The following is a 20,907-nucleotide window of genomic DNA, read 5'->3' as shown; positions in this document are numbered from 1 at the left end:
CTAGCTGGCTAGCAAATAGTTCAGAAGTTTTAGCTGTAACGTTATTCGTTACATTACCAAACATTAGCTAAAACAGCAGAGCAGATACTGATACATACAGCAACTAAATGTATCCAAACTTGAGCTGTCTGGCCGCACATGTAAACGATTTTTGGAAATCAGAAATTCTGGCTTTAAACTCAGAAGCTTAAAAAATAATAAACTCAGTTGTTGGCCCTAATGCTCTTCCGTAGGCTCCTCCAGAGCGAATATCCCAAAATCCAGACCATACCGGGCCAATTAGGGACTGCGTTTTAACTGCTGTCCCGCCCCCACAGTGGAAAGCAGCCCCTGATTGGTTCGTGTCCCTGCCGCTCGCTAAACAAACATGGCGGCTCCCGAAGCAAAGAGTGGTAACGTTAACGTTAGAAGAATAAATACAGCTATAAGTGCAGTTATTGCAGAAATAGACTTAACCACAACACTTAAACAAGAACAAGAGTACGCACTAGTGGAGTTTATCGGTGGAAAATACGTTTTTGCCGTTCTTCCGACTGGATTTGGCAAAAGTTTGCTGAATGCTTATTGGCTGAAGGTGTTTGTCTGTCAAGGCAAGTAGCCCCGCCCACATAATCGCTCTCTATGGGGCGAAGGCCAGACCGATATTGCGGAGCGAAGCAGTGAGCTCGCTAGATCGGGATGGTCATCCATGGGATGGTCATACTAGGCTAGCTTGAACCGTCACTGGAATATCCGGTCTGTGACATGGGTGTTCGCACTATGACGTAACATACACGTAGCAACGGCAGGGTATATAAAGCTTTGACAAGTGGACAAGCGTCAGTGCTGTGGTGTTTGCAGTCTGAACATGTTGTCAAAGACATGGCTTGGACGAATTAAGAATATGTTATATAGTGAGACTAAGAATGTTTTTAGAAGCCGAGAGAGGGTGATAATTCAACCACAGTTAGTCGGTGATGTGCCAACAAGCCTGTTCCAGGGCCTTGATGCAACACGGCTCTGCTTGGGACTTCTGTTTGTGCTCTCCCTGGTCGTGATAGTAAATTGGATACTAGATCTGTGGAGAAAGCATCAAGGATACACGGAGGTTAGTAATCAAAGTTTCATTGTAATTTAATAATTCACAATTCAAACGATTCCAGATGTTGTTCTGTCTTTGTGAAGCCTGTATAACCTCACCAGCCATCTTGTCTTTTCTTTCTAAATTAGGATGGAATCTGTTTAAACATTGATCGGTAAGTTTATTATGTTTTTTTTTCAGTGCATCCAATACAATGTTTGTGTGTGTGTGAGTGAGAGAGAGAGAGATATGTGTGTGTGTGTGTGTGTGTGTGTTATGTGTATAATGAGTGGCTTAATATGATGCATTTCGATTATATATTATTAGGGCTGTCAAATGATTAAAAAATTACTGTAATTAATTACATTATCTGTAATTAATTAATCACAGTTAATCACAAATTGATCCTATGTCATTTTTGTTGCTGGCAGAAGCCCCCAAATGAAGATATTTCAACAGACCTTTCCGTTCATTTTTGTGTATTAATTTTGTATAATTATTTAATCTAATTAACATTTTAAATTGACAGCCCTAATATTTAAATCTATCGAAGTAATCAAGTCATCTTAGTTTGTATTTCATTCTCTCAAAAGGGAACGGTGTGACATTGATGTGACCGCATGCGACAAGTGCTTCGGCCGTGTGGAAGCGCTGCTGGAGATGGACAGCCGATCTGAAGGCAGCTCACACTCCAGCAGCTCACACTATCATCCCTGTGACCCGGGGGACGACTGTGAAGACGACATGGTCTCTGCCAGGTCTCGGTTCAGTCGAGGGAACAGCCCCATGGCGTCTGGTGGTGTCGGCGAGTCGTCCTCTAAACGTCAGGTCGGGTCAAAGGGAAAACCTGAGAAGAACGCTCCACCGTCACCTGAGGCTGACTGCAAGCTTGGTAGGAGGCTCTTTCGCAAGAAGTGGGAAGGAGTTTTTCATGGAAAGGCCGATTCCTGCTCAAACTGTCTAGTGCAGAAGGCGGCTGAAACAGACCCTTCTTCCAAACCACCACGACGACACGACCGCGCCCCGATAACATCGACCCACCTCTCCACCGCTGTGTCATCTAGTGGTGTCGGCGCATCTGCCTCTGCGCACAAGGATGAACGTCCAAAGGGACAATCTGAGATGAAGGTTCGCCCACAATCGCCTGACTCCCAGTGGAAGCAGGACCTGGAGCTGGCACTCCGTCGGAGGCGCTTTCGCGATCACTGGGAAAGAGTATTTCCAGGAAAGGCCACTACTACCTCGGACTGTCTGATGCAGAGGGCGGCTGGCACAGCCCTTTTTTCCAAACCACCACGGGGAAACGGCCCCGCCTCGATAAAGTCTACCCACCTGTCCACCGGCATGACGTCTAGTGGTGTCCGCACATCTGCCTCTACTCACAAGAGTGAAGGTTCAAAGGGAAAATCTGAGATGAAGGTTCAACAATCGCCTGACGACCAGTGGAAGCAGGACCTGAAGCTGGCTCTCCATCGGAGGCGCTTTCGCGATCAGTGGGAAGGAGTCTTTCCTGGAAAGGCCGCTTCCAGCTCGGATTCTCTTTTGAAGATGGCAGCACCATCTGCCAAACCACCATCCTCAAGTGACCGGGACCAGCCAGCCCTCTCTGACAGACAGGTGGGGCCAACGTTTGAGCCCCTCAGGAAAGGTCTGAGGAGCCAGACTCCAGTTCCACCCAACCCTAGCCACGGAAGAGACACAAGACATAACAAATAACCCCTCGATTACCAATCCACCAACACCGATTTAGCCACCCACTCACCTATCTACCTTCCTACCTACCAACCTCATGTCGAGGCCACGGTGACAACTCAGGCTCTTGAGATGACAACTTACCACATATCGCGGTCCAGCATCTTCAGTTCATCAGCACTGTAGCCAGTGTCCCTCTTCAGCATGTCCACATATGTCATCATCCAATACCACAGGTGATTTTTGTGTTTGCTCAATGTGGGCTTGTTGTTACATGTCTGTTTTGGATGTTCATTTAATTTGAGAATAAAGTCTGTGAACATTCTCGGCCTGTGTTTGGGTCTCCGTTGTATCCTGACGCGCTAATAAGCACCGCTCCCACGGCTGTGCTCAGTGAACTGAACTGAGTGAAAAAAAGATTTAGAGTTAGAGCTAGATAGGTCAAGGTCAACTTTATTTATATAGCACATTTAAAATCAACCGAAGTTGCACCAAAGTGCTTTACAGTATAAATAAAATAAAAACAGACAATACATACAAACAATGCACCATTTAAAAACAACACAGTCATACGAGGGCCGGGGATGTATGGCTTAACTAGCCTTAGAAAGCCTGTGAAAACAGGTGAGTCTTTAGCTGTGATTTAAACATGTCTAGGGTCTGGGCGGACTGAATTTGTGGCGGCAGGCTGTTCCACAGCTTCGGGGTGGTGGTCTCAGGCTTGGGGGTGGTGGTCTCAGGCTTGGGGGTGGTGGTCTCAGGCTTGGGGGTGGTGGTCTCAGGCTTGGGGGTGGTGGTCTCAGGCTTGGGGGTAGTGGGAGCACTGGGGGGTCTGTAGCAGGCGTGGGTATGGGCTTCTGGTTAGCTGGAGATGTGGGGCATTCCAGTCTAACTGGAGCCCCTTGCCCCTGCATGAGCAGGATCCAACCTGAGGAGACAAATTAACACTTCAGAAAGAGGAATGATAACAGGCAACTGATGAGTGAGTGGTCAACAGGGGGTAGTTCTAGGAGTGTACATCTGGTCAGCATCAGCTTTTAAACCCAAATCACTGCAATTGTACAATTGTGCATGACAAGCCAGCTAAACTGATATTTAATTAGCCTGACACTCAGACTGAATTGCCATTTCGTTTCACTTCATTATTGAGTCTGAACAAGCTTCCATTGCAGACGTTTTCCGAGATGGGCGTAGCCAAAGGGAGGGGGGGGGGGGGGGGGGGTTACACAGCTCACGAATAGTCAGGCTCAGTCCTTTTCTTACTCAACCAGCCCACGAAAACCATGAATTAGCAGTGTTATATTTGTCAGATGTAGCCTAGTCAGAGATGAGCTACTACAAATTTGATTGAGTCTATTGAAATATTAATGCCAATTTACATAAGTTAGTAACTGGGTGGAACGTCAAAATAAGACGGTGGTCTGACAACACAAATTAGTTTAACACTCAACTCCAATAGTGACCATGAAAATTCAGGGGAGCCTCCACAGCATCATATCAGCTTCGAACAAAAGTTGATAGCTGAGATTTAGATCTATAAATCCTGACTACAAAACGCCTGAATTCATACTTCTAGCAGCCTCTAAATCTCCACCAGGTGGCGACAGAACATCAGACACCGATAAGGATATGAACCCGTTTGATATATCAAATCCTTTCATGAAACTTGATCTAACATTATTGAATAGGTTACAGCCATGTGCTCCTCTACCAGGGAATTGTGAGATATCTGGTTGATTCTGTGTGATGTACACCTACTCCATGGACACACACTGTTTTCTCAGGCAGCTTGTGGTCAGTCTGTGTTGTGTATCTGGAGTCAAGCAACCAGCCAGGTACTATCCTCCTAGACAACCATGCCATCTCCATGGTTACTGAGAAACAGCAGCATAGAGCTGGTCCATCAGGGACAGCAGCACTAAAAGGTGAGTTTCCCTGGGGTTATGGTTTACTTACTGTATAGCTTACTTATCCTCTTAATGCCTATCAATCAATCAATCAATCAATCAATCAATCAATCAAAGCTTTATTTGTATAGCGCATTTCATACCCAGAGGCCTACACACGCATACTAGCCTAGCATATGAGGCAGAAACAACAATAAGCATTGCTGCGTGTTTGGCTGACATCTCGGAGTGGATGGCGACACACCTTGAAGCTCAACCTGACTGTTCTTCCGGGGGAAAGGTAGCCTAGGCATCGAGACCTGTCCATCACCATTGTTACATATTAATAACGAGACGGACCCAGATTTACGTTCAACTCTTTACACCATTTGTCAGACAGCATCACACTGCGCATGTGCGCAACAGTACAATAACTTGACCGTGTTCACCGAGGTCCACAAAGCATTAAGCAACCTAAATAATCATGTGGTCAATATACCACATTATCCTCCCTTTTAGCTGAGAACATCCAACAAAAACCTTCCATCTAACAGGAAATATCAACCAACATGTGTTCCTTAACTGAACTACAGTTGTCTAGTGATTCTTAAAGTCCAGGTTAACCCAGTTCAAATTTTTGTTATGAGCTTCACACACCACAGGAAAACATGTCATTAACCACCCAGCCAAATCTGAGTGATTAAAAATGTCGCTAAGTATATAAAATAAGGCTTCAAAATCGGTTAAAAATCAGCAGCATTCTCTGGTCTGAGACCGTGGGGGCGTGTCTGCTGAAGGCACCGAAGCCACACCCAATTGCGTGGGGAGGGGGTGTGGAGGGAAGAACCTGTCAAATAGTACCGTTCTCTGGTCTGCATATTGTCACACTGGCACGCCGTCTCTTTTGTGGTAGGAAGGCACAGCTTTGTGAAAACAGAGAGGAGTTGAAATTACACTTGTCTAATGAGTCAAACGCACAGATGCTTCCTCCTAACCTACCTCCTGACAAACAACACAGGTAAAACTGTAGCTACTCTATACCAACGCGCCAGTGTTACTGCCCTTAGATGCAAAATACAAAAACAGGCAACGAGGAATGTATGAGTCTGTCCCTATTTTCTCACTGCCACCTCCAGACCCATTCCTATCCCTCCCAGGCGATCCTGTCGTCCCTTGGGATCAATGGAAAAAGTTGTTTAAAATGTACCTTTTAGTCACTGGCTTGAACAGCGCTGATAGCGCGAAGAAGCGTACACTACCGGAGTTGATAATCGGGACAGACTCATCCACTCTCGTTGACAATGTTATGTGTGAGAAAAACGAGCACTCGGCTTCAACTTTCCCTCTCATATCCAACAGAACTGGGATGTTCAGCCAGTAGCCGCCGGGCACCGCTTCACTGGGAGAGAGTGCGTCTTTCTCCAGCTGCAGCTGGTCTACCTGGTCTACCTGGTCTACCTGGTCTACCTGGTCTACCTGGTCTACCTAACCATCCCCCTCGCTCCGCCTCCCGGTCTCCCGCTGGAGAAATATACTGTAACCATTACCGGGCAACCCATATGGCAGGCAGTTTCTGTATAGTTAACGCTTATAGTCATAATATATCATCCGTAACGTTATTTGGTGGGTGGTCGCCTGGTCGGTGCTGCTAGCTATGTTAGCTAGACTAAGGTTATATACACACTCCCATCTGCAACAAGCTACATAGCTAATGTTAGCTATAATTCCTCCTAAGATTACATATAATTCATCATAGCTGACATTACCACATAAATGTCAAGACACATTTTGTAGATTAACGTAGCAGTGTATTTTCCTATTGCTTACGTTACCTAGCTAACGTTATAACGTTAATAAGCTATAAGCACACAAGGCAGCGGTGTCGGCACCAAAGGTTGATGCGACAGGAGGAGAATGGAGGCCGGGGAGGGAGATGGTTGACAGGAGGAGAATGGAGGCCGGGGAGGGAGATGGTTGACAGGAGGAGAATGGAGGCCGGGGAGGGAGATGGTTGACAGGAGGAGAATGGAGGCCGGGGAGGGAGATGGTTGACAGGAGGAGAATGGAGGCCGGGGAGGGAGATGGTTGACAGGAGGAGAATGGAGGCCGGGGAGGGAGATGGTTGGCTCCGCCGAATTCACCAGGACCAGTCGTGAGTCCGTGAAACCCAAAAGCCTCATATTATAATTGCAGAAGCTTTCGGGAGTGAAATGTTTGCTGCAGAGGCGGGCGCTAGCGGTGACAGACTCCTCTGTAACACCATGGCTCTTCAAAAATGCTAACCATTTGCTTCTCATTTCAGCTTTACTCGGGAGTGAAAGAAGGAGACCTTATCATCCCATTCCTGCTGGCATCCAGGAAGGATGCATTTTCGTTTAGTTTTATGCATAGGCATTGCTAACTAAGAAAAACTAGCTAATTCTAGACTGTTGGATAAAACTAGCTAATTCTAGACTCAAGATTGAGCAGGAGAACCGAAGATTCAAATCCGTTCTAGCTTTATATAGTGTTAGGGCGGGGATATGCTAAGAACACCGCTCTACGTCATCCGGTACCGTTTTAAACCCGCCCAGAAAATCCAGAAATCAAAACTGGTCAAAAACACAAAACTGGTCTAACTTCACAATTCAGTACTACACATGATTCATCCCATTTTTACATGTTATCAGCAATGCATCACTAACACATAGAATGTGTTTTCAAGCAAATCTCGGATTTTGGTTAACTGGGACTTTAAAGATATAAAAGCCTCAATCACGGTTAAGCCTGATGTACGTCCTAAATTTATTAAACACAGAACCCTCCCATTTGCTATGAAAGAGAGAGTAGAGAAAGAGCTCAGGAGCCTGGAGGAAGCTAACATAATATCTCCAGTGAAGCACAGTGAATTGGCAGCACCAGTAGTGCCAGTGGTGAAAAGAGACAACTCACTCCGCCTATGTGGGGATTATAAAGTATCGGTAAATCAGGCAGTTGAAACATATACCTACCCCCTGCCTCGTTTGGAGGAGCTTTTAGCAACCCTTAGTGGAGGTAAGGTCTTCTCTAAAATGGATTTAGCAGCAGCTTACCAGCAGGTGCTGCTGGATGATGATTCAAAGAAATACACCACCATCAACACCCACAGGGGATTATTTGTTTATAACAGACTTCCCTTTGGAGTCAGCTCTGCTCCCTCCATATTCCAGCGGATTATGGAAAATCTGATGAAAGGTTTACCTGTGGTAGTTTTTCTGGATGACCTGCTCATCATGGGACGCTCGGAGGAGGAACGTCTTCACAACCTCCAGATGGTCCTACGACGCCTTCAGGAAAATGGGCTACGAGTGAAACGCTCCAAGTGTGAGTTTGGCAAAACTCAAGTAGAGTACCTAGGCCATGTACTGGATGGGCATGGCATCCACCCTTCAAAGGACAAGGTGAGAGCTGTGCAGGAGGCCCCTGCGCCTACCAACGTCAAGGAGCTCCAGGCCTTCTTGGGACTCTATAACTACTATGGAAGATTTGTGCCACAGCAAAGCACAGTCTTAGCACCACTGTACAGACTGCTTAGAGGACAGGTACTTTGGGAATGGACTAAGGTTGAGCAGGGGGCTTTTGAAAGCACAGTCTTAGCACCACTGTACAGACTGCTTAGAGGACAGGTACTTTGGGAATGGACTAAGGTTGAGCAGGGGGCTTTTGAGAAGAGAGATATGTCCAGACATTCAAGGCCGGTATGAAAAAGCTGGCTAGCACTGACCCGAACATCGAGGACAGGCTTTCACTGTTCCTGTCGCAATATCGCACTACACCTAACTGCACGACTGGACAGTCCCCAGCTGACCTGTTCCTACACAGGCATGTCCAGACCAGGCTGGATTTCCTCAAGCCTTGCACCAAGGAGTCTGTGCGCAGGAAACAGTATCAGCAGAAGGACCGCCATGATCGCAGGGCTGCAGACCGGTTCTTTGCTGTCGACGACGCTGTGTATCTGCGTAGCACAGTGGGAGGAGGGGATCTCAAGTGGATTCCAGGGTTGGTGGTGAGACAGACTGGCCCTGTGTCGTATGAAATCAGAGAGCGGGACACCAGTACAGTACACGGACGCCATGGAGATCAGCTGCGAGCTCGAGCCATTGCTGAACCTGATACAGCCATTGTTGAACCTGAGTCAGAGGATACTGGATCACAGGCAGCACAGGTTGAGGGTAAAGACTGCAGCACTTCTCAGGGAATAGTTGACACTACTATGCAGACACCAGAACAGCTAGAGCCTGAACCTGTGGCTCTGAGGCGCTCAAACCGAGAGATTAAACCACCAAGGCGCTATAGGCCATAAGACGGCATACCACTACAATGGACTGTGTTCATATGCATACACTCATTCCATATTTAATGGACTGTTAAGAGCAATGTATTAGAGTTAAACTATGCCACATTTTGTTTTAGTTAAGAATCACTAGACAACTGTAGTTCAGTTAAGGAACACATGTTGGTTGATATTTCCTGTTAGATGGAATGTTTTTGTTGGATGTTCTCAGCTAAAAGGGAGGATAATGTGGTATATTGACCACATGATTATTTAGGTTGCTTAATGCTTTGTGGACCTCGGTGAACACGGTCAAGTTATTGTACTGTTGCGCACATGCGCAGTGTGATGCTGTCTGACAAATGGTGTACTAAAGAGTTGAACGTAAATCTGGGTCCGTCTCGTTATTAATATGTAACAATGGTGATGGACAGGTCTCGATGCCTAGGCTACCTTTCCCCCGGAAGAACAGTCAGGTTGAGCTTCAAGGTGTGTCGCCATCCACTCCGAGATGTCAGCCAAACACGCAGCAATGTTGTTTCTGCCTCATATGCTAGGCTAGTATGCGTGTGTAGGCCTCTGGGTATGAAATGCGCTATACAAATAAAGCTTTGATTGATTGATTGATTGATAGGCATTAAGAGGATAAGTAAGCTATACAGTAAGTAAACCATAACCCCAGGGAAACTCACCTTTTAGTGCTGCTGTCCCTGACGGACCAGCTCTATGCTGCTGTTTCTCAGTAACCATGGAGATGGCATGGTTGTCTAGGAGGATAGTACCTGGCTGGTTGCTTGACTCCAGATACACAACACAGACTGACCACAAGCTGCCTGAGAAAACTGTGTGTGTCCATGGAGTAGGTGTACATCACACAGAATCAACCAGATATCTCACAATTCCCTGGTAGAGGAGCACATGGCTGTAACCTATTCAATAATGTTAGATCAAGTTTCATGAAAGGATTTGAGATATCAAACGGGTTCATATCCTTATCGGTGTCTGATGTTCTGTCGCCACCTGGTGGAGATTTAGAGGCTGCTAGCAGTATGAATTCAGGCGTTTTGTAGTCAGGATTTATAGATCTAAATCTCAGCTATCAACTTTTGTTCGAAGCTGATATGACGCTGTGGAGGCTCCCCTGAATTTTCATGGTCACTATTGGAGTTGAGTGTTAAACTAATTTGTGTTGTCAGACCACCGTCTTATTTTGACGTTCCACCCAGTTACTAACTTATGTAAATTGGCATTAATATTTCAATAGACTCAATCAAATTTGTAGTAGCTCATCTCTGACTAGGCTACATCTGACAAATATAACACTGCTAATTCATGGTTTTCGTGGGCTGGTTGAGTAAGAAAAGGACTGAGCCTGACAATTCGTGAGCTGTGTAACCCCCCCCCCCCCCCCCCCTCCCTTTGGCTACGCCCATCTCGGAAAACGTCTGCAATGGAAGCTTGTTCAGACTCAATAATGAAGTGAAACGAAATGGCAATTCAGTCTGAGTGTCAGGCTAATTAAATATCAGTTTAGCTGGCTTGTCATGCACAATTGTACAATTGCAGTGATTTGGGTTTAAAAGCTGATGCTGACCAGATGTACACTCCTAGAACTACCCCCTGTTGACCACTCACTCATCAGTTGCCTGTTATCATTCCTCTTTCTGAAGTGTTAATTTGTCTCCTCAGGTTGGATCCTGCTCATGCAGGGGCAAGGGGCTCCAGTTAGACTGGAATGCCCCACATCTCCAGCTAACCAGAAGCCCATACCCACCCCTGCTACAGACCCCCCAGTGCTCCCACCACCCCCAAGCCTGAGACCACCACCCCCAAGCCTGAGACCACCACCCCCAAGCCTGAGACCACCACCCCCAAGCCTGAGACCACCACCTCGAAGCTGTGGAACAGACTGCCGCCACAAATTTGGTCTGCCCAGACCCTAGACATGTTTAAATCACAGCTAAAGACTCACCTGTTTTCACAGGCTTTCTAAGGCTAGTTAAGCCATACATCCCCGGCCCTCGTATGACTGTGTTGTTTTTAAATGGTGCATTGTTTGTATGTATTGTCTGTTTTTATTTTATTTATACTGTAAAGCACTTTGGTGCAACTTCGGTTGATTTTAAATGTGCTATATAAATAAAGTTGACCTGGACCTTGACCTATCTAGCTCTAACTCTAAATCTTTTTTTCACTCAGTTCAGTTCACTGAGCACAGCCGTGGGAGCGGTGCTTATTAGCGCGTCAGGATACAACGGAGACCCAAACACAGGCCGAGAATGTTCACAGACTTTATTCTCAAATTAAATGAACATCCAAAACATACATGTAACAACAAGCCCACATTGAGCAAACACAAAAATCACCTGTGGTATTGGATGATGACATATGTGGACATGCTGAAGAGGGACACTGGCTACAGTGCTGATGAACTGAAGATGCTGGACCGCGATATGTGGTAAGTTGTCATCTCAAGAGCCTGAGTTGTCACCGTGGCCTCGACATGAGGTTGGTAGGTAGGAAGGTAGATAGGTGAGTGGGTGGCTAAATCGGTGTTGGTGGATTGGTAATCGAGGGGTTATTTGTTATGTCTTGTGTCTCTTCCGTGGCTAGGGTTGGGTGGAACTGGAGTCTGGCTCCTCAGACCTTTCCTGAGGGGCTCAAACGTTGGCCCCACCTGTCTGTCAGAGAGGGCTGGCTGGTCCCGGTCACTTGAGGATGGTGGTTTGGCAGATGGTGCTGCCATCTTCAAAAGAGAATCCGAGCTGGAAGCGGCCTTTCCAGGAAAGACTCCTTCCCACTGATCGCGAAAGCGCCTCCGATGGAGAGCCAGCTTCAGGTCCTGCTTCCACTGGTCGTCAGGCGATTGTTGAACCTTCATCTCAGATTTTCCCTTTGAACCTTCACTCTTGTGAGTAGAGGCAGATGTGCGGACACCACTAGACGTCATGCCGGTGGACAGGTGGGTAGACTTTATCGAGGCGGGGCCGTTTCCCCGTGGTGGTTTGGAAAAAAGGGCTGTGCCAGCCGCCCTCTGCATCAGACAGTCCGAGGTAGTAGTGGCCTTTCCTGGAAATACTCTTTCCCAGTGATCGCGAAAGCGCCTCCGACGGAGTGCCAGCTCCAGGTCCTGCTTCCACTGGGAGTCAGGCGATTGTGGGCGAACCTTCATCTCAGATTGTCCCTTTGGACGTTCACCCTTGTGCGCAGAGGCAGATGCGCCGACACCACTAGATGACACAGCGGTGGAGAGGTGGGTCGATGTTATCGGGGCGCGGTCGTGTCGTCGTGGTGGTTTGGAAGAAGGGTCTGTTTCAGCCGCCTTCTGCACTAGACAGTTTGAGCAGGAATCGGCCTTTCCATGAAAAACTCCTTCCCACTTCTTGCGAAAGAGCCTCCTACCAAGCTTGCAGTCAGCCTCAGGTGACGGTGGAGCGTTCTTCTCAGGTTTTCCCTTTGACCCGACCTGACGTTTAGAGGACGACTCGCCGACACCACCAGACGCCATGGGGCTGTTCCCTCGACTGAACCGAGACCTGGCAGAGACCATGTCGTCTTCACAGTCGTCCCCCGGGTCACAGGGATGATAGTGTGAGCTGCTGGAGTGTGAGCTGCCTTCAGATCGGCTGTCCATCTCCAGCAGCGCTTCCACATGGCCGAAGCACTTGTCGCATGCGGTCACATCAATGTCACACCGTTCCCTTTTGAGAGAATGAAATACAAACTAAGATGACTTGATTACTTCGATAGATTTAAATATTAGGGCTGTCAATTTAAAATGTTAATTAGATTAAATAATTATACAAAATTAATACACAAAAATGAACGGAAAGGTCTGTTGAAATATCTTCATTTGGGGGCTTCTGCCAGCAACAAAAATGACATAGGATCAATTTGTGATTAACTGTGATTAATTAATTACAGATAATGTAATTAATTACAGTAATTTTTTAATCATTTGACAGCCCTAATAATATATAATCGAAATGCATCATATTAAGCCACTCATTATACACATAACACACACACACATATCTCTCTCTCTCTCACTCACACACACACAAACATTGTATTGGATGCACTGAAAAAAAAACATAATAAACTTACCGATCAATGTTTAAACAGATTCCATCCTAATTTAGAAAGAAAAGACAAGATGGCTGGTGAGGTTATACAGGCTTCACAAAGACAGAACAACATCTGGAATCGTTTGAATTGTGAATTATTAAATTACAATGAAACTTTGATTACTAACCTCCGTGTATCCTTGATGCTTTCTCCACAGATCTAGTATCCAATTTACTATCACGACCAGGGAGAGCACAAACAGAAGTCCCAAGCAGAGCCGTGTTGCATCAAGGCCCTGGAACAGGCTTGTTGGCACATCACCGACTAACTGTGGTTGAATTATCACCCTCTCTCGGCTTCTAAAAACATTCTTAGTCTCACTATATAACATATTCTTAATTCGTCCAAGCCATGTCTTTGACAACATGTTCAGACTGCAAACACCACAGCACTGACGCTTGTCCACTTGTCAAAGCTTTATATACCCTGCCGTTGCTACGTGTATGTTACGTCATAGTGCGAACACCCATGTCACAGACCGGATATTCCAGTGACGGTTCAAGCTAGCCTAGTATGACCATCCCATGGATGACCATCCCGATCTAGCGAGCTCACTGCTTCGCTCCGCAATATCGGTCTGGCCTTCGCCCCATAGAGAGCGATTATGTGGGCGGGGCTACTTGCCTTGACAGACAAACACCTTCAGCCAATAAGCATTCAGCAAACTTTTGCCAAATCCAGTCGGAAGAACGGCAAAAACGTATTTTCCACCGATAAACTCCACTAGTGCGTACTCTTGTTCTTGTTTAAGTGTTGTGGTTAAGTCTATTTCTGCAATAACTGCACTTATAGCTGTATTTATTCTTCTAACGTTAACGTTACCACTCTTTGCTTCGGGAGCCGCCATGTTTGTTTAGCGAGCGGCAGGGACACGAACCAATCAGGGGCTGCTTTCCACTGTGGGGGCGGGACAGCAGTTAAAACGCAGTCCCTAATTGGCCCGGTATGGTCTGGATTTTGGGATATTCGCTCTGGAGGAGGCGAAAGCCTACGGAAGAGCATTAGGGCCAACAACTGAGTTTATTATTTTTTAAGCTTCTGAGTTTAAAGCCAGAATTTCTGATTTCCAAAAATCGTTTACATGTGCGGCCAGACAGCTCAAGTTTGGATACATTTAGTTGCTGTATGTATCAGTATCTGCTCTGCTGTTTTAGCTAATGTTTGGTAATGTAACGAATAACGTTACAGCTAAAACTTACGAACTATTTGCTAGCCAGCTAGCTAACTGATTTAGCAGGGTGAGTGGGAGACCTCCAACTGACACTCAGATCCGACTTGAGAAGATAACTTTACGCTGCCCGTTTTGTGTTCTCTGCAGGTAGATGGGCAAAAGCTTCACTTTCTAGGCTAACGGTAAAGCTAGGCTAACGCGAGCTTCTTGTCTTTGAAATCGAGTTTAACATGTTTTTGAAAGATTTTTCACGGTGCCCACCCACATCCATTGTGTGGTATATTGACCACATGATTATTTAGGTTGCTTAATGCTTTGTGGACCTCGGTGAACACGGTCAAGTTATTGTACTGTTGCGCACATGCGCAGTGTGATGCTGTCTGACAAATGGTGTACTAAAGAGTTGAACGTAAATCTGGGTCCGTCTCGTTATTAATATGTAACAAGTGGCGACGAGGATAAAAAAATATGACTTTTCCAGCAGGTGAGACACACGGTGTCGGTACTATTGAGTACAATGGCCCGGTTTGGAAGAATTGATGAGTTCAAGCCAGAAAATGAGCAATGGTCGGCGTATATCGAACGGATGGACCAGTTTTTTTTATTCTAACGACATAGCCGCGGAAAAGCATGTGGCCACGTTGCTAAGTGTAATGGGCGCAGCCACCTATGGACTTTTGAGAAATGTAGTGCAGCCGAACAAGCCAAAAGACAAAACGTTTGACGAAATAGTGGCCGTTCTTAAGGGACATTATGAGCCAAAGCCTTTATTGGTCGTGGAAAGGTTTCGTTTTAATCGTTGTAACCAGAAGGCTAACCTGCCAGTGGCGCAGTATGTAGCTGAGTTGAAGCAACGCGCAGCTAACTGTGAGTTCGGCGCAAACCTAGACTCCTCGCTACGTGACCGGTTCGTCAGTGGAATGAGGAGCGAAGCCTGCCAGAGGAGACTACTCCTTTCTTTCTGTCCCCAGAGTTAAAACAAAACATGGAGAAGCAGCATTCAGTTTTTATGCTCCACATATCTGGAACAAACTTCCAGAAAACTACAGGTCTGCTGCAACTCTTGGTTCTTTTAAAACAAGCCTGAAGACTTTTCTTTTTGCCACTGCTTTCTAAGAGGAGCTATGTTTATCAGTATACTGCACTGTAACTTTTATTCCTGTATTCTATTTGTCCTGCTTTTTGTTTAAATGTCTATAATGACTTGCTTTTTGTTTTAATGCTTTTAATTTGTCCTGCCTTTTGTTTTAAATGTCTTTAATGTCTTGCTTTTTGTTTTAATGCTTTTAATGTCTCATGTAAAGCACCTTGAATTGCCCTGTGGCTGAAATGTGCTATATAAATAAACTTGCCTTGCCTTACTCTCGGAAAATGATCTCACTTTTGCTAGAGCTTTTGAGATTGCTCTCAATATGGAGACGGGGAGGCGGGAACGTCGATGGGGCAGCAACCGTTCACAAGGTGAGGACACAGGGAAGAATGAACTGTCACAGATGCAAAGGAAAAAATCACCAAGCAAATGAGTGCCATTTCAAAGACACAAAATGTCATAACTGTGGCAAGACTGGGCACATCAAAAGAGCATGTCGTGCCAAGATGGAGACAGACGGTGTTAGGAAGTCACAACGCAGTGGACAGCAAAAGAAACACACAAAATATGTGGAAGCTGATGAGGACTCAGATTTGGATGTGTTCACCATTTTGACTGTCACAAATGAGGATTCTAAACTGTACAAAGCAACTGTCTCTGTAGCTGATGTTGATTTAGAAATGGAAATAGATACCGGGGCTGCAAGAAGTATCATATCACAGGGAACTTATAGGAAGCAATTCTCACATCTGCCACTAGAGAGAGCTAATGTTAAGCTTAAAGCTTATAATGGAGGTTGTATTCCTGTTTTGGGGCAGATCACAGCCAAGGTGGTCTATGAGGGTCAAACAGAGGACTTGCCGCTTTTAGTTGTTGAGGGAAACGGATCAACTCTGTGTGGCAGGAATTGGCTAAGGAAACTCAGACTTAACTGGCAGCAGATAAAGTGTCTGAATGAAGCAAAGTGTAAGTCACTTAGTGAAGTGCTAGATGAATACTCTGAGGTATTTAATGAGGAGTTGGGGACTCTTAAAGATATAAAAGCCTCAATCACGGTTAAGCCTGATGTACGTCCTAAATTTATTAAACACAGAACCCTCCCATTTGCTATGAAAGAGAGAGTAGAGAAAGAGCTCAAGAGCCTGGAGGAAGCTAACATAATATCTCCAGTGAAGCACAGTGAATGGGCAGCACCAGTAGTGCCAGTGGTGAAAAGAGACAACTCACTCCGCCTATGTGGGGATTATAAAGTATCGGTAAATCAGGCAGTTGAAACATATACCTACCCCCTGCCTCGTTTGGAGGAGCTTTTAGCAACCCTTAGTGGAGGTAAGGTCTTCTCTAAAATGGATTTAGCAGCAGCTTACCAGCAGGTGCTGCTGGATGATGATTCAAAGAAATACACCACCATCAACACCCACAGGGGATTATTTGTTTATAACAGACTTCCCTTTGGAGTCAGCTCTGCTCCCTCCATATTCCAGCGGATTATGGAAAATCTGATGAAAGGTTTACCTGTGGTAGTTTTTCTGGATGACCTGCTCATCATGGGACGCTCGGAGGAGGAACATCTTCACAACCTCCAGATGGTCCTACGACACCTTCAGGAAAATGGGCTACGAGTGAAACGCTCCAAGTGTGAGTTTGGCAAAACTCAAGTATAGTACCTAGGCCATGTACTGGATGGGCATGGCATCCACCCTTCAAAGGACAAGGTGAGAGCTGTGCAGGAGGCCCCTGCGCCTACCAACGTCAAGGACCTCCAGGCCTTCTTGTGACTCTATAACTACTATGGAAGATTTGTGCCACAGCAAAGCACAGTCTTAGCACCACTGTACAGACTGCTTAGAGGACAGGTACTTTGGGAATGGACTAAGGTTGAGCAGGGGGCTTTTGAGAAGAGAGATATGTCCAGACATTCAAGGCCGGTATGAAAAAGCTGGCTAGCACTGACCCGAACATCGAGGACAGGCTTTCACTGTTCCTGTCGCAATATCGCACTACACCTAACTGCACGACTGGACCGTCCCCAGCTGACCTGTTCCTACACAGGCATGTCCAGACCAGGCTGGATTTCCTCAAGCCTTGCACCAAGGAGTCTGTGCGCAGGAAACAGTATCAGCAGAAGGACCGCCATGATCGCAGGGCTGCAGACCGGTTCTTTGCTGTCGACGACGCTGTGTGTCTGCGTAGCACAGTGGGAGGAGGGGATCTCAAGTGGATTCCAGGGTTGGTGGTGAGACAGACTGGCCCTGTGTCGTATGAAATCAGAGAGCGGGACACCAGTACAGTACACAGACGCCATGGAGATCAGCTGCGAGCTCGAGCCATTGCTGAACCTGATACAGCCATTGTTGAACCTGAGTCAGAGGATACTGGATCACAGGCAGCACAGGTTGAGGGTAAAGACTGCAGCACTTCTCAGGGAATAGTTGACACTACTATGCAGACACCAGAACAGCTAGAGCCTGAACCTGTGGCTCTGAGGCGCTCAAACCGAGAGATTAAACCACCAAGGCGCTATAGGCCATAAGACGGCATACCACTACAATGGACTGTATTCATATGCATACACTCATTCCATATTTAATGGACTGTTAAGAGCAATGTATTAGAGTTAAACTATGCCACATTTTGTTTTAGTTAAGTGTTACTGGGTTCTTCCTCTAGGGATCATGAATTTGACCACAAATTTGATGTGACATGACTGGTGATATTGGGGTGAATGTTGCTTCAGATGTGTAACATGGATTTAAACTGACTATCCCTATTGTAAACATATCCCAATCAACCCTCTGAAGACATGGGCTGACATGTTCTCTGCCTTGATTCTTCTCTCAATTTCTTCCTGAGTGATTTTGTAAAGTTTTCTTTTGCGGCCTGGCACAGAGAGGCGGCCTGGTACTGTAGCTTAGTCGAACGAGACACAGAGGATTCATTTCCCAGTCGTTCATGATGGCGAGGTAAACGAATACCGGCGCTCACCGTAGAAGTAGCCGAGAATGCCTTCCCAGTATTACACACCAAGCGAGACATAGGATTAACTCTCTGGCGAGCATTTCCCTTGGAAACCGAAAGTTTAGCTGCTGAAAGCTGACCCGTGGAGGGGGAAGGCTGCCCGACAACTTTCCTTGATATTCCCGCCGGGGTAGGAAGAGTAGCCAGTCTAGCGCTAGCTAACTGAGTGGATTAACTGGCCCGTAACGTTCTTGAGACATGATAACGGGGCAGAATCGCGCTACCCTCCACAGACTTAATTCTCTCGGCAGAGAGCGGAGGGGCAGGCGCAACCAGCTCAGAACCAGAACCCAGAGACACATTAACCATAGCATCAGACTGTCGAACATGGAAAGGACACAAGTGACCACCGGTGTACACAGGAATATGCTCTTTATTGCGGAATCATATTGTCCGATCAGACGTTAATTGTCACGCAGTGGTGCCGGGCTTCTTCCTCTTCCACTCTGGTGCAGGACCTTGGCGAGCGGTGGAAGGAGCGTGGGAAGCCTGGGCAGATCGCTGGTTTGCGGGAGGGGGACCAGGGGCAGCCCTCGGAGGGGTGGACCTCGCCTTCCTCTTCCTCATTTTCACGGGGGCACGGGCGACAGCAGACTGGGTCCTCCTGACCCCGAGATGCCTGGCCACCAGCTTGGACTGCTCTTCGACAGTCTTCGACCTGCGGAGCATCTTCCAGGAGAGGAGGGGCGGGGACGTCCATCGGGGATCCAGCGGCGCCGGAGTCCCTCGGAGGTAGGTCACCGCCGCCGTTCTTCTCGCTCTTATGCATTCTCTTCATATTTCAGAAAGGTCTTCAGGTGCTTGATAGCTCGTCTGAAAACGGGAGAGGAGATTGCTGGGGTGTAGCCACCTTTATAGTAAGGTGAGGGGTCTGTGATTGGTTAAGACAATAAGGAGTACATTTTTATCTTCAGATTGGTTGTTGGCATGCCAACATGGGTTACCAATAGGAGCGCTAGCGCCCCCCTATGGGGCGTAGCTCCACAATGTAGAACTAGACTGTGTCCACCAACGAGCTGTATGTAGCTGAACAGCCCCAAGCTTACAGCTGTATAGAGCGCACTAGAGCTGGAGTTTAGAGCTGGCTAGGCTACCGATGTTTTACAGCTACGTTAGCAACGAGTGTCGTGTTTTTTCAGACTGCAGATTAACTAGCCAAGTTAAGATAGCTAGCTAACGTTCGCTGTTTCTGCGGTTTTGCCAAAAACTGACCATTGTCATTTAACAGCCTGCGCTCTAGCCCAAAAAGTTAAAATTTTTTCAACAGCAAAAAGAGCTCATGGCGCTGTAGCCCTTTTCAGTCCTGTAGTTGCATGCTCGCTCATGCCAGACTACAGTCCTTTCACCCTCCGTTCACTTCGGCATCAAAATAAATCGGTGTCGGCCTATTTAGGAGAGGCGCTCATATTGACAAGTGTCAGATAAACATGAAACTTCACTTACCTAAACAAAAGGGTCTATTTAAACAAATGCTGGGTTTTGAAGCCTCGGCGCTACCATTAAATAACTTATTTAGACACGTTTTGTCCGAGTGAATTTATCTTTCCGAGGTAGTCTTCTTCTGTGGTGGTGGCGGTCTCTTTGAAGCTTCATCACGTATTTCCGACGCAAACAAGCTATGAGGGTGGGACATATGTTTAGAGGAATTTGATTGGAACATTGACAGGTGGATGGGTTTTAAGAACTGAGGATGTCGTGAGATTATTGGCCTAAAATCTAAGGTACCTGTTGTCGTCATTGCACGTGACCTACCGTTTTCCAGGAAGTAAGAAATGATATACTTTGATATAAGATTACAACAAAAGTAGAATTTTGTAATTTGTTTGGCATACATCGTTGAATAGGTGAACACTATGACCAATTATGTGAACCAAAATGGGACAGAATGCTTTTTTCAATTCAGTTCTCCCACCCCATTTGTCTTTGTAAATAGGTAAATGTTGCATTTTGCTTTTATTATTTTCTCAGAATGCACCAGAATGCTTGATTTACATGTGAAAATCTTTTTCTTTTTTTTGGGGGGGGGGGGGGGATGCCCCCAGACCCCCCAGTTTGATTTCAAAACTTTCAGCCCCACCTACTATTTTTTTCACCAGCCGCCACTGAGCCTACTGTATGCAGCTACTGCAAATACTCGTGCAATAAATCTTTGTTCTTTTGTGATTTTTTAATTTAAGAAGTTTTAAAGAGGCCCTCATGTCTCATTATTTGTCTCCTTCCTCTTCCTTCTCAAAACACCCGGCACTGAATCAGTGGTGTGCAGCAGCTGTATTATTATTTTTTTTTCCCAATTTCTACTGAATGAATGAAATGGCTATTTGCGTAATCCACTACTTCAGTACAACATCACGAGGACACATTCATAGATTAAAAAGTGAAAAAGATCTAACAGGAAAAAGGGGCAATTAACCTTTTTACACAATTCAAAACTGCACGTCTGCATGTCTGTGAGATGCTGCCCAGCAAGCAATCGTCACCATTTAGCCGTCTTGGCTAGATCTAGCCCTGATTTATACTGGCTATCTATAACCCAGTTCTAGCCAAATTATCTACAAATGTGTTAAATTTAGT

This window comes from Borostomias antarcticus (assembly GCF_949987555.1).
Source record: "Borostomias antarcticus genome assembly, chromosome: 10".
Classification (NCBI taxonomy): Eukaryota; Metazoa; Chordata; class Actinopteri; order Stomiiformes; family Stomiidae; genus Borostomias; species Borostomias antarcticus.
This window is presented reverse-complemented; position numbering follows the sequence as displayed.